Source organism: Nesoenas mayeri, assembly GCF_963082525.1.
Source record: "Nesoenas mayeri genome assembly, chromosome: 12".
Classification (NCBI taxonomy): Eukaryota; Metazoa; Chordata; class Aves; order Columbiformes; family Columbidae; genus Nesoenas; species Nesoenas mayeri.
In genome coordinates, this window is record NC_137547.1 from 17,817,289 (window position 1) to 17,832,257 (window position 14,969).

Consider the following 14,969-nt stretch of genomic DNA (forward strand, 5'->3'; position numbering starts at 1 on the left):
ATGCAAGTACAAACACATTAGCACGGTGCTAAGCCCAAGCTAATATGCCTGCCTCATTAGCAAGTCTTATCAACTCCGATTCAGGACTTGTGCTGAAAGTCTATGTGGCTTCTAAAGTTCCAATAATATGTGGCCAGCAAGGAGAACAGGCAGAAAATTCTCATGCCTGTAAATGTATGAAGACATCTCCTTTGGACGAAACATGTTAGGAGACTGGAGAAGCATTATTTAGACAATGTTTAGGAGACCTTTTTGTTTCAACTTCAATTATTTTATTTAAAATACAGTAATATGTTTTAGGGTGTTTGATCAACTTGACTCGAAGAACCAAATAAAAGGAAAAACATGCAGAGAGGGAGGATGTAATAACAAAAGGTTTGCCAGATGTTTGTAGATTCCAAATTTTGAAAAGACCTATATAACCATTTTGCATTAATAGCTTCGGGAACCCAGTAGTTTTACCTTGCTTGACACAAGCTTGAAAACTTTCAGTGGTGGGAATGTAATTGAGATATGATTACTTTTTAACAAAGTGTGTGTTTTCAATTTATTAGTATAGACGAAAGTCACCCTTAGACATTCAATTTGGCAAATGAATCTAACTTTTAAAGACATCATTTACAGAGATGATAGCATGTGGTTCAGGATAAAGTGAGGAGAGTGTGGCATGATATTTAATGCTGAAACTTATACACTAACTTAGAAGCACATCTCAGACCAGGTTAAAGGGCAGGTTTGAACCTCTTCCAGTGTGCCTAAATATACAAAGTCTTTTGACAGAAGTAGTTGATGGATAGAGATGGAAGGGCATCATAGCTCCTAATTTGTGTCAATAGGTTGCCTTTTTGATAAAATGCGAGGAGTTTAGGTGAAGTACACTCCTTTTCAGGCAGCATATAGAACTGTAACAGCTTTTAAATAGAGTGCAAGTTCTCCTTTTTTCTTGGAACGAAAATGTTGATGTGAAATTGAAAACTCCTTTCAGATGCCTGCTAGGCTGGCAGGATATCAAGTTGTTTGGCTTGACTGTCTCTCTCTTTCACTCCCTTCACATTGTTTACAGACAACATACTCCACTCCAACAGACAGTATTTAAATATCAACTAATTATGTGCAAGAGGATTTGGAAAAGGGCACCACACTGAAGACTCTCCATGTCTTAGATTGGGTAGGAATAGACCTTGCTGCAAGCAAATCACAAATTACCATTCTAAGCGAAGTGGACAGAGAGAGAGGGAGAAAGGAGGTAGGAAGAGATAAAAAGTGCTTTCTGGCATCTGATTAGAGCTGAGAAAGTGGGTGACTCCCAGCTTTTGCCTCAGGTTGTATACACTAGATACACCATGTTTCCCAGGCTCAAGGAGGAGGGGGCACTTCCCACAAGGTGCTTTTTAGTCAGAGTATCAATACTGCACTGCCAACCTGCATCTTAGCTGGATGGCTGACTTAGTCCCTTTGGTATCTCTGTAATAGTTTCTTGGTTTAGATATTGAGGTGGTTTTAAAACAAATTTTGCTGAAGTGGGTGCCTGTCTTAGCCCAGCTTTGCCTGTAATGTGGACTGGAGCTTGTGCACCTTACAGTGAGACTAAGTCATTTGAGGGCTGTTAGTCTTGCAACGCCTTTGTTGTGGTGTTCTTGGAAGACAAGCAAGTTCTCCAGCAGCTGGGCCAGCTGTCTGGAAAGGAGTCCTAAAGCATCTCAACCCAAAGTGCTGGTCTCAGACACAGGTAACTGTGAAATCATAACGATAAAGTGTGTATGGTTTTGGAGAGGAGGGGCTCACATCTAGGCAAGGTAATGTTACATAAATACCTGGGTAGGTCAGCCATGGAAGTGATAGTGCAGGGAAGCTCATGGGAGATTCTTGACCACTTATAGGTTAAGAGTTATTATGTCAATTTTGATGGTGCAGCTCCCACAGAGGAGGTGAACCCAGGCAGGGGGCCTTTGTTTTGCTGTAAGCCAAAGAACTCCTGATATTCCTGAGTTTTAAAAATGTATAAAGCTTTATTTTATTTACAGCATTCTCTTTCTTTTGGTTATGTATCCATTCTTGTCAAATTTGGTTGCAATAAGTAATGTGGTACAAAAGGTAAATAAGTGGGAGTCTGTCAGGCTTTTATCTTTCCGTATCTATGTGATGTTGTTTTGCATATACAAAGAGGACTGGAGACCGAGTGAGACCTGGATTTTAATACTTTATCCAGAAAATTCACTCAGCTTTGCACAGATTCATACCAGATTCTCTAATTGTTTGAAGAAAAAAAATCTGTGTCAAATTGTTCATCTGCTTAAAAAAATATGTGATGGGGAGGGAAAATAGAAGAGTTGAATCCTGTTGTGACTAAGGAAAATTTCTTCAGGAGCCTCATCTACCAAATGTCCTTATCTGTTCTCAGGAATTACAATGTGGTTAGTTTACAGTCTATTATGCAAAGTTGCATGCAGTGTGTTAATGATATTGGTAATTTAGTAACTATGTTCTGCACTAATTAGTAAAGCTGAATATTGTATTGCTCATCCTGGATCACTTTCAATACTGCTGCATAGTTTTTCAGTGTGTTTTAGCTCTTGTCATTAAAGCATGTATATACAAGCCAACATACCTTGTGAACTTTGGAAAGAAACTCAAAGTCCCCAGTGTTTTATAATGTCTGTCATATTAAGTAAGAAAACAATCTGGTTATTTGATAAAGAGATTATTGTGGAAGAACAGCTTCCATGGTTTAGGGAATAGAACTGACTAGAATCCTTTTCCATCACCTGTGTTAAATGTAGGGTAAAGGACAATGTTCTGTATTGGGAATACAGCTGAGAGGGAAGGATTTGACACAGTGAAACTAGTTATACCCTCGCAATTAAATGTTTTGGTCAGAGGTAGGTAAAAGTAAGGGTTACATACTGTAAGATCTCAGCCATTTACTCCTGTTAAATATTTTTGGTGTTATCATCAGCAACGATTTTTTTAAAATAAAGCAGATACCTGTCTTCTGTGAAGTGACTGAGTGGGAAAGTATGGGAGAGGGTTAGTATTCCAGTAAGAAAAACCAGCTATTTGGAAATGGTCTTACCTCAATATTAGATATACAAACTAGTGTCATATTTGTTATTTGCTGGGTTCTCTCAAGACTGCTGTTAAAGCAGATGTGTAAGCAGTTAAACATCTTTTGGGAGATGCATGGATGATTCTCTTAAAGAGCTAAGAAGAGACCTGTTGCCTGTTCCAACAGCTTGAATATTAATCTAGACTCCCTAGCCTTTTATAAAGTACATAGGATGACCTAGTGTAAGGGTTGAACAGCCCTCTGGGAAGAACCCTAGAAGCTGAGAGAAGACTTGAATTGACGTTTCAGATTAACAGACCAAACTGAATCACACAGAGACTTTGAAATACTTACAATACCTGATGCCAGATCTTCATGTGCTGCATGCTGTACAACAATATACTAGCAGAGCCTTTTTGACCTCAGCGTGTAGCAATAGGCATAGGAAAAACACATCAACCTCATTGGTTCTGAACTATAATAGTTACTAGTACTCGTGCAGAGATTTGGAAGTTTTATTAACTAATTCTGTAACAATGTTAGCTTCAGCATTCAGGAGCAGTTTAAAAAGTAAACAAAATATTCAAATTAAGTGGAGAGGAATAGAGAACACATCAGAATACACTGTTAAATCACTGTGTAAATCCTTGATACATCCACATTTTGAACACCGGACAGTGTTCACGCTCACCTCAGGAAGGACAGAACAGCTGCAGGCAACCAAAGGCAAGGAACAGTTTCCATGCACAGGAGACCCAAAGGGGCTGGGAATTAGCAGCCTGGTTGAGTAAGAGGCAAACAAGGTCCTGAGTGGCCTGTAGAGGTGATTAGAGGATAGCAGCGAATGTTGCAGAATGTGACAGCAAATTAATTATTAAGGGATGTGTTCAAAGCAAAGAGATAGGAGTTCAGTACAACATGATATGAATTGTGGCAGATGCCAGAAGCTGACTGGTTTAAAAAGTATGAGTGAAATTTATGGAGGGAAAATCCATCAAAGACTATTAGGAAGAAAGGTACTGCTCACGGTAGGAAGCTGAAGCAGTAGCTGTAAGCTGGGAGGCTGTACTGGGGAAATATCGGTGTTACTCACTGCTGCTGGTGTCTGAATGCAGGACCTTTGATCCAGTAATGTTTTTCTTACATCTCTAATGAAATGACTGGTTCTGCATCTGCCCCCAATTTGTTGCTCCTGAACCAGCCAGTGGTAAATAGGGAGCACTGACAAGACTATCGATATCTAAGCTGGGCAAAAATAGTTACTGCTTAAAAAAATTTCTATAGAAAGTTAGCATTCTTGCTGTCATCTGCTAGACTACAGTCTTTCCTTTGATAGTATAAAAGTAATAATATTTGTCTGCTGATAACGGAAGTGAGCTGACTGGAGATGTATTTTTCAAGAGCAGATGTGAGGTGTTAATTTGATATATTGAGGAGAAAAAAAATAAAGATTGCAACCAAGCGGGCTGGTGACTTGGTCAGCACAAGGTGTTCCGCTGCCTGGGAGCACTGACTGATAGGCTTGTCAGTATTCTTCAGTGTTTGTAGGGTAATCAGCTGCATGTATTTCTCCAAATATCTTTGTGTTAGAAGTTAACTTTCTTTTCTTCCTACATAACTTTGTTTGTGCTTTTTGCCTCTTCAATGAGACTGTTTATTTCCATGATGTTAAAAGAAATCAGGTGTGTGGAAAGAGAGAGACCTTAGTTCTTTTATCTCCCATTACATCTGTTGCTTTGAGTGGATCAAAACTCAAAATAGTTCCCTCCTAAACAGTTATTAATGCACACCTGCTGTGTTTCTTGACATTCACAGAACTGAGATTGTGCTTGAGAACTTCAGTAGTGTTAGGATTAGATTCAAGTTCCGGTAGAGCCAGAGAAATGTATTTTGCTTTTGACCACCTTTTCCTGAGCATAAATAGAGTAAAATTAAAAAAAACAAACAAACAAACCCAAAACCCTAAGATTTGCCCTAGTACAAGGTAATTCAGTGTGAAGCAGCGTCACACAAAATGACTGCTGCTGGTGTATGGCCCAAGGTTAAACAGTCATTTAATTTTATCTTGTATAATAAGTTACCAGATAGCTGTTAATAATTGAAGAGAATCCCATATTTCATAGTAAAAGGCTTCCATAATTAAAAAAAAAACCCAAGAAATAGAAACAACTTCTGTGAAAATTAGTGCATCTTTTTTGATCTGTGAGTACATAAAACAATGAGCTTTTGATTCCATGGGTGTAAAATCTATGGAATGGTTGAGAGACCCGTCAGGAAAAGGAAGTAATGACCAGAGCAATGCAGCAGAGTCCACTGTGTGACTCAGCCCTGTGCAAGGCAGTTCAGTGGGGACTTCACCGAGAGAAGGCTGGGCTGGTCCCTAGTGAAATCCATGGCAGTTTGTCAGGTCAGTTTTGTAATTCCTTCTCCGACAAAACTGGTATAACTCTGTTCAGCAAGTGTGAAACATAACAGACAAGGCAGCTTCATTGAAACCAATGCCATTTTTCACATCAGTCTTCTCTGTGAGTATTCACGATACAAAACCAGGAGTGGGACCATACTCAACAGGGTCATGTTCTGCCCTGAAAATAATGGGATCTAGCTGTTGTCTGGGGCATGAGGGTGCTCTGGGCTAATTTACCAGCTGAAGTGCTTGGCATCCTCACCTGAAAAACCCCTGACCTACCTCCCAGGGCCCAGTTAGTGCTGCCCTTCAAGGAGTTGGCAGGAGAGGGAAGAGATAAAATTTACTCTTTACCCTGCTCTCAATGCCTCAGGATGCTCAATGAAGCCTCCATATTATCCTCCTTGCTCCTACAGTGTCTTTTCAATGACTAGAAAAGTGTTGGGACAGTCTATATTCTATTGAAACCTTTGGCATCAGCTCTTGCTTTGTCCTTCTACTCTGGCTGCTGCTCAATGGGTCCTGTGGAGCACTCTAAAGTGTGCAATGGCTTTATTTTCCTCTGTTTCACTGGACAAACTCTGTTTCCCTACTGCAGAACAGGCCTGTCTTGTATTTGCCAATGAGATCCTTCAAAGAGGATAAGCATCGTATTTTTACCCATTTTCAAAATAGATGAATAAATCCAGATTCTGTCAGATTCTAATTATCTGAAAATGATTTTTCTTATCGGAGTTGTTCCTGAGTTTTGGACGCTTCTTTTTTTTTTTTTTTTTTTTTTTTTTTAAATTTCGTATAAATATATCTGTTCCAGTAAAAATGTCATCAGATCCAGGGTGGGGTAAAGCAAGAGGAAGAGCTCCACCCAAGCTTAGTGGTTAGGACACTCATCCGAGACGTGGGAGATCCAAATTCAAGTCTGTGTTTTCCTGGTTCAGAGTGGGGACTCAAACCTGACTCTCCCACAGATCAATGAATGGTCTCACTGCTTACTATTGAGTTCAGGATGCAGGGCCTGGTCTCCCAGGATATTTGTGAGTTTTTGTTCTTATTTTATGTTGTGTTGAAGACAAATTTCAAACACTGAAATAATTTTGCATGAAATGGAAGAGCTCTTTTCCAGCCAGCCCTAGTTCCCTACATGGCAAACTCGGCCAGGGGGCTGAGAACTAGATGTTTGCCATGGCTTTGGAAATGAACATCTGAAGGCAGAGCCGTAATTGAGCCATTGTACATTGGAAGAATGTACTTTGGGCTGTGTGGATGGGTGTGCAGGCAAAAGCAGTCAGCCGCTTGCCTACTGCACATAGACATCACTCCAACCAAATACCAAATGTTCATGGACCAGAATTTGCCCCCAGAGCACTTAGGATGTGGATAAATAGAAGTAGTAAGGCAGTTTTTCTACACTGCAAATAATATTGATACTATTTCTTTTGTCTTCCTGCCCTGTCTTCTTTCTCTGCATTGATTTCATTCATAGGGATGGAAACTACCTGCAGCGCTTTGGGACACAGGCACACTTAAATGTCTGTATAAGTAGATGTGCTTGAAGCTTTCAGGCTAGCTACCAAACAGTGTAAGGAGCTGATTGAGAGGTTAGCTGTGTGTGGAAACTCGAAGCAAGCTTGTTGAACAAATATAGATACTATAACATCTGTGAAAATTTGATCTTTGACAGAGTCTGTTTAACGTCAGATGATGTGGTCTGTTCTTTAAAAAAAGAAAAGTCATGTTGCATCCTGGTATATCTAAGGCAACCTTTCATGACTTTAGACAAGCTTTCTCACAACAAGTGACTACTGTGGGATGTTGGTTGGTTGGTTTGGTTTGGGTTTTTTTTTTCACAACAAAGGAAAAATTTTCTATTACCTTTACTGAAAAACAAACTTGCATGAGCCTGCAATTACACCTGGAGTCTTTTCTAAAGAAAAACTTTCTGATTTGGAACTTGGATTTTACTGAGCTAACACTCCACAGTTTAATGTATGTATTTTCAGTACTTGGTTCATATTTTGTAAGAGAAACTGTTTTGGTTTCTGAAAAATTATAGGAGATTCCAGGTAAAGACAAAAGAGATTATAATGTGATGAGAGACATAGAGAAAGCGCATATAACTTTATGTTTGTGAAGCTGAACTATAGAAACTGAGTGACTACTTACGTAATGGATCCAGACTCAGCTGGGGAACAGTAATCCATGCCTGTTTATCTTGAGGATCTATCACTTTTAATGAAGGATAATAGCACTCACAACAGCCACATACATGCCTGGAAAAAGCCCACGTATGTAGGTGCAAAAATTTGCCTTGCCTCAGGCAAATACACTTGAAAAATGGAGTGCTGTGGTTATAGGTTGGTTTTGGCAGAATCATGAAGAAAAAACCCCCACCAAACAATACAAATATCTCATCAATTATAATGTTCTATCTCTTTAACCCTTCGATTTGTTTTTTCCTATTTTTTTTTTAATTGTGCACACCACAGTAATTTTCTGAGTGACATATTGAAATCACAGCCAATTTGAATAAGTAAAACCATCCCCTGGTACTATTTCATTTTTGTGCTGGCGAAGTTGGGTCTATGCTCGTGCCAGAAGCTGTTTATTGTTTGCACTGTTGGAGGCAGCACCTGAAACCCCTCTGCACTGGGGACTGGTCAGAGGTTGTGCAAGGAGTTAGTGGCAGGACATGAGTCTGGCTGGGCAGCTGTGGTGTCCTTCCTAACTGAGGGCACTGGCACTAAACCTACTGATGACTGGAGCAAACAGCCTTGGGGAAAGAAAAGGGGAGACAGACACTTGTCAGCAGCAACTAACCTGAGGAGTCTGGTCAAGAGACACCTCCCAGACTGGTTCCATACCACCTCATTAGCATCACACGATCATGAGACTGAGCACATCTGTGGCTGTTCAGCCCCCCGATCGGTAGCAGAGTGACTATGAGTGTTACCTATCTGATTATATGCTAAGGTATGAATAGATAGGGAAAACTGATGGTGAGCATTAGGCTGTGGCTTCACTTCAAATGGCCAGCAGGCCAACTCCTAAAACCTCCAACAGTGAGGTTTTGTGAGGTGATACAGCTAGGTCATCTGCCTCATCACACCTATTGACCCAGCGGAAAGGAGACAAGGAAGAGCTGGCTGCTCTATGCATTTAAACTCTGTAGCCCTGATCTTGCAATGAGACTGTGTCTTTTACTGACTTCGATGGCAGTCAAGTCATTGCAGATCTCCTTGTAGGACTGGAATCCTAGCTGATCCTGGTGAGCACAGCTAGCCAAAATAACCATTGTTACTGACTCTGGGTTTAGCAGGATGATGTTCTAGCACAGCATGACCAAGGATCACACTCCCTAAGGCTGCTGCCAGTTTGCTGCTGATTTTAACCAAGTACCTGCCATTTCAATTTTCCGTGTTGACTGTTACTGGTTGATTCTTAACTCAAATCAGAGAGGTCTCTCATGTGGCGAACAGAGTGCAGTGAGTACCCATCCTGCGCTAGGCCTGTCTCTCATTGGAGTGATCGTGATCAACCACGTGCAAGATGCATGCGGGCTGCTCTGCAAGCCAGTGCAGCGGTGAGTGTGGCCACCGCACTGTTCTGCAGCCAGGGATGGGGCTCCACAGGGTGGACACCTGCAAGGTTCTGTCCTGTCCTACATCACTATCCATGGTTGTATAACACAGCACCCAAATCCTGGCTGATGTGGACCATTTTTAAGTGCTTAAGGTTTGGTGTCCTTGCGTATGTCAGTTTTCTATCACAGGGATTTCCTCTGACTGTAGCTAGATTGGTGTTCTAATATCCAGAATGGCTTTTCTTTCCAAAGTTACGCTGTTCTATACCCATCTGAAAAGCAAGTGTATTTTTGCCTCCTAAACCAAATTAACTGTTAAAGCCTGAGTGTTTTAACAGCAGGAATTGAGAAACCGGCTCAGCGAGTCTGTGTGCCTCAGGAGGACTATGTCCCCAACTGGGCTATTTCACATCTGATACATTGTGGCAAGGGTTTCCTGTGACAACGTTTTCATCCATGCTGGGAGGAGAGACAGGGATACATGATGAGAGATGTAGCCTATCCAGGATGTTTGTCGACATTCGAGACATGTTTTAAGCAGTTTCCAGATCAAGTTTTTTATTTTCAGTCAAACACATCGTGCTTTTCAACCTTTCTTCTTTTTGTCTCAGTTGCTGTACTTTTCTATGGAAAGACCAAGTAGAGAGATCCTACTTGTTCTTATTATACCCTTTTCAGGATAAAAAGCAATGCCATTTTCTGCGGGTTACTTCTTATTTCTTCTGTTAGAGGTGCCTCTGGAAGCTTCCATATTTTTCCTTTCAATAAGAACAGCTCATCTCATAATCAGTCCAAAATACTGCCTGTGAAAGTAGCAGGTAAAAGGTAGCTGTATGCTTGGTTATCTTTTTTTTTTGCCTATCTGTATTTAAGACAGCTAATAATTAATTATCTGCATCTAAGAAAGCTACAACTTTTTGCAGAGCAATGTGAGAACAAAACACAACATTTGTTACTATGTGGTTTTAGAGAAAAGAATTTCTTTTGTGTGTGCTGCTTCTATAAGCCAGAGCAGTAGAAAGCTTTTCCACTCAAGAGCCTCTGTAAGTACATTGTATTTAAGAAGGTTTTGTTTTTGTAAGATGGTTAATTATTCTTATTTAAAAAATACATAAACAATTTAGCTGGCTTATTTAAAATCCATTTGTTTTCATTATAGTAGATATTTGGTTCTTTGCATTTTACAATGTATTTCTCAAAATTGTTTTCTCCTTTCTATCTCCTTGCCAGCTGGATCTTTATTTTATCATTGCTAGCTGCCTCTTTTTTTCTGCCAAAATCTGAAACGTTTTAAAATTACATTAAAATGGTTTAAAATTAGACTATATGAGATTAATTTGGAAAATGTGTTATATTGACTCAGCCTAATGAGTCAGGCCTATTTTTTAGATACAGTGGGTATATTGTAGTATTTTATCTGGCTGTCAGTAACTCAATAAAGGGGGATGAAAACAAAAAATGCTCCAGCAGAGCAGAAAGAAATCAGAATAGCGTAAGTACGGGAACAATTAGGAGCTGACTCTCTATTATTTTTGCACCAAAATTTCCCTTTATTTTGCAGAGATTTTTCTAGGTACAGCTTTATCTGGGTAACATTTTCCTTTCAAGCTAAAGAAACATCAGTTTATACATTAGGATTTCTACTCAGAGTGGAGATTTCCATTCTTTAACACACACCAAGGAGCTGTGCTCATGCATTCAGAACTGTTTACAAAAATGGACTAATAAGAGAAAACAGCTTTATCATTGTGGTTTTCCTTGTGGTCAGCATCTGCACGAGAGAAGGAAGAATATGAAGGAAGGGTAGTCCCATTTCAACAAAAAGACAACAGAGCAAATCCTGCTCTGTTAGGTGGGTGTAAGGCCATAGCTAACTGCCGATTTTAAATGAGCAGTTACAGAACCCTACTGCTGCATACAGAAAAGAGGATTTGGCGCTGTATCAATACAATAATTCCAGGAAGGTGGGAAAAAAAGCAACGTACTGTTTGTGCTTGCAGATTTAATCTGATCTTGCAAGGCATGTCCTGCAAGAGACAATCTTGGGGATAAATCTTACGATGATATTCTCTTTAAGTCCTCTGAAGCAAGATTTACACCTCTGTAGCTGATCCAAGGCTTGTGTTCAACCGCCAAGCCCCAAGCAACCTCCTCATTATTTTGCAGCATGGGTTTATGCACCAGTTTGCCATTACTTGAGCTAACATTATCAGATGCGTATTGCTCCAGATAATCTAAATCACAACACATATATGGACAACGATTACCTAGGATCACACAACTGCTACTCTGGCCCCTACTCAAGGGGTCCTTGGGTCAAAAGATGAGGAACTAGATGTAACAGTTGGGAATGAGACAATTTTGTGGCTTTTGCAGTATGAACTGTATGGGGTCCCACCAATTTCTAGTAAATGGCACCACAGAAACCCTTTGTCTTGAATGCAGTCCTGAAGTCCGCTCTGCTGACCAAAATGTCTGGTGATTCCAGCGATGCTTGCATGACAGGTACTGGTGAGAAGTGAGGCCCTTTGCAAGCTCCTGTTTGGATGAGTTTGTGTGTGAGTGAAGGTCTGGGGTGCTGAGGGGCAGCTGGCAGGTGACGCTGCCTCACGTCACCCACAGTGTCAGGGCACAGCAACTCCTCTCCTTCCTGAGTTCAGCAGCAGCAGGTTGCAGAGGCTGTGCTCTTCCCTTGTGAGCACTGTGATGGGCTTGCATGGTCAATATAGCAGTATTGATACGTGTGAAATGCCCGCAATTGCAAAACATTAAATCACATTACATTAGATCTTTTTTTTTTTTTTTTTTTTTTGCTATTTGCAATATTTTTTTTACCCGAAGGGCCCTGTCTTGAGCTCTTTTACCTAGCTTAGACACTGACATTGAAATAAGGGTTGAGGCAACTGTGTCTGGAAACTTTACAAACAAAACATGTATCCAGTTTGCTCAACATGAGTGTCTGAAGAAATGTTAAAAGGTGTGCAAAATGAGAATGTTCGTTTATGAAACACTCAGGAGAATTTCATAATGGCATAAAAGAGCGACCTAATTTTCCATTTGAACCCTTGTATATCAAATACACATGGTGTGGATATCCACTCAGCACCTGTCCTGTCATGTCATTCCCACTGACTGCTGCTTCACGAGGTGAGCATCTTATCCTGCAGCATCATGATTGCCTTGTCCTAATCCAGGTGTGGGTTCCTCCTGGAAAGGTGTCTCACTGACTGTACTGCCCCAGCTGTGTTCAACACCTGTGCTTGTGGAGCAATGTGGAGAACACAGGCTAGCTGATACATTGGGTTGATTTTTATGTGTATCATTTCTCACATATGTCTCCCTGTGCAGTCACGCAAGGGTTAGTACTTGTTCAGGGGAAGCTATAGCATGGTCAGACCTACCTCAGCAGCACCAGCCCTCACTTAGTGCAGCTCGAAGCTACTGTGGTGTTGGTTCAGTGTCAGTCCAGGTAACACTTCAATACAATGCATGGAACTAAGTTCTAGCACTGTCAGTACATGTAGGCTTCCCAAGGTACCAAGAGGTGGTTTCCACTCTAACGATAAGAACTTCATCAGTGTAACTTACTACAAAGTGTTCGAAGACACAATGGCTTTATCCCTCAACCCTAACTTTTCCTCATTGCTGAGCCCAGGATAATGACCAAGAGGCTGGGAAGCAGCTGTCTGCAAACTTTGTATAAGTTCTTGTAATCCTTTGCCATATTGTAGGAGAACTCCTTCTTAGTTTATCTCAATTCTTTTTTAGAATATGAATCTAATTGCAAAACTATGATACTGCACTTCAGCATGTATTGCAGAGTTTCCGGGATCACGTGTAGCTGCAAACTTTCACTTCATGCCAGTGTACTCACTCTAATGGGTGAACTTTCTAAAGTCAATGTTCTAAAAGCATGGAGGTATTTTGAAATAAAACCTCAGTGGATAAAAATAATCCTCTAGTATTTTACTTCCAGTTAACCTTTTGATGGGACGGGATATAGAGTTGTGCAGCAAATCTGAAAGTGCAGTTAGTCTCAGTGGGACTGTTCATGGTGTAGCTCCTCTTCTGTGTTAATGAATCAGAATCTGTCCCTGAGTAAATAATCTCTAAGTTCAACATCCATGGACAGGTAATATATAGAAAAGAGCCATAAATACTGCACAGTCATAGGTCAAAGCAAGTAGACATTTTGTGGTGGTGCACTTCATAATTACTGAACTGTAGCTCAAGTCCTAAGATTGTGGATGCAGCCAAGGTGGCATTCATATATAAGGCCACCTCATTTTTTAGCTTTAGGCTGAGAAATAGTCTCTTTCCTTGTCCCATCCCCTCTTTCTGGCTCCTTCACTGTTTAATGATTCAATGCAAAGTTAAACAGTGTCTCCCAACAGAGCCGAGAAAGCCCTCCCTCCAGTGCCTGTGGGGTAGCAGGTTTGTCCCTCAATTACAGAAGGGCATTAAGGCCATTTCCTTAGGGTGAATGCTGTAGCCACCAAGCTGTCGGCGAAGATGAGGGATGAAGGCAATAGTCTTGTGAGAGGAAGGTGACCGTGTTCTGTGGGGAGACTGCTCTGTTTGCAGGAAGCACTCAGTCTACCTACCTATTTCAATAGTGTAGCAAGATGCAGGCAGTTTCTGTGGGTCTGCTGCACGGAGATGGGTTTTGCCTCTGCCCACACCAGGCACATTAGCAGGGGGCATTCAGACCAAAAGCAGCTGGGACTTTGGTGCTTATGACCTTTTGTGTCTCCAGGCAGTGAGTTCCATCCAACATATTTTTAGAGTAAGATCTGCTGGATCAAGCAGAGAATTTCCTGACCCTAATAAAATGAAAATAATAAAGATATATTAAATTCAGTCCTGATTCAGCTCGTAACTATATGGATTTATGACCAACTTGCTGTGCAAATGTCTATCTCAGATGGTGGCAAAACTGTGTGGACATCTGAAAAATTGGTACAAATGGTGGAATTTGAGTTCTAGATCCCCTTGTAGACAGAAGGCTAAACTCTCCTCTTTTTCACCTGATTGATATTTACTAAGGACAGCTTAGAGGTTTGGTGCTGTTTCTTTTGACAATATATTTGTATTTTTAAAATTCATATATGAGATGCCAAAGACTCTTCTAGGGATGTTCTATGATGTCACTGACTTGAGCAGGAGTTTATACATGAAGACACCTTTGAAGGACCAGATCCTGAGCTGGCATGTGTTTGCAGGTAGATGTCGAAGCCCGTTGTTTCATTACGCTTGTCAACACTTATCCTGTGTCACCTCCAGTGAACTGGGGTGGGAATATCCCAAGAATGGGTTTTCCTGGGAGCAGTTCTGGTCTTTTGGATTCCAGGGGAGTCTGAAAATGTTAGAAGCAGAGCTAATATTCCTGTCTTGGGACAACTCAGGGGCTTGTTTTAGTAAGGTGGCTGTAGGAGGTGAAAATGAAAAATGAATTACAAGGGACATGGTGATAAGTTAGTTCTCCAAATATGGGTGAGCTAATTCCCTTAGCTGTCCTGGTGTTGCTATGACACCTGATGTACCAGAGCAGCATGACAGTTAAGATCAGAATTCACCAGCAGATAATAGTAGTAAAGATTTTAGTTCCTATTCTGATCAAATATGGTATCACTGATATCTGATAACAATTGCTGTCTTTTTAATAATTCCCATTGTGGAAAGCCTTGAATGCTCAGTTATAGCTGCATTCCTGGAATAATTTATTCTCTTCATAGAGATGCAGTAAGATGTTTGCTTCAGTAAAGCCAAAACCGAACTGTGCCCCAGGGAGTCAACCAGCCAGCTACTGAATCTTTATCAAACTGACATGGAGATCGAATACCCCTCACAGGAATAAGATATTCTTTCAGCCTTTCAGCATCACAGTGTAACCCGGAGCATACGTTGCCTCGCTGGCTGGGCATGAAGGGAGGGAA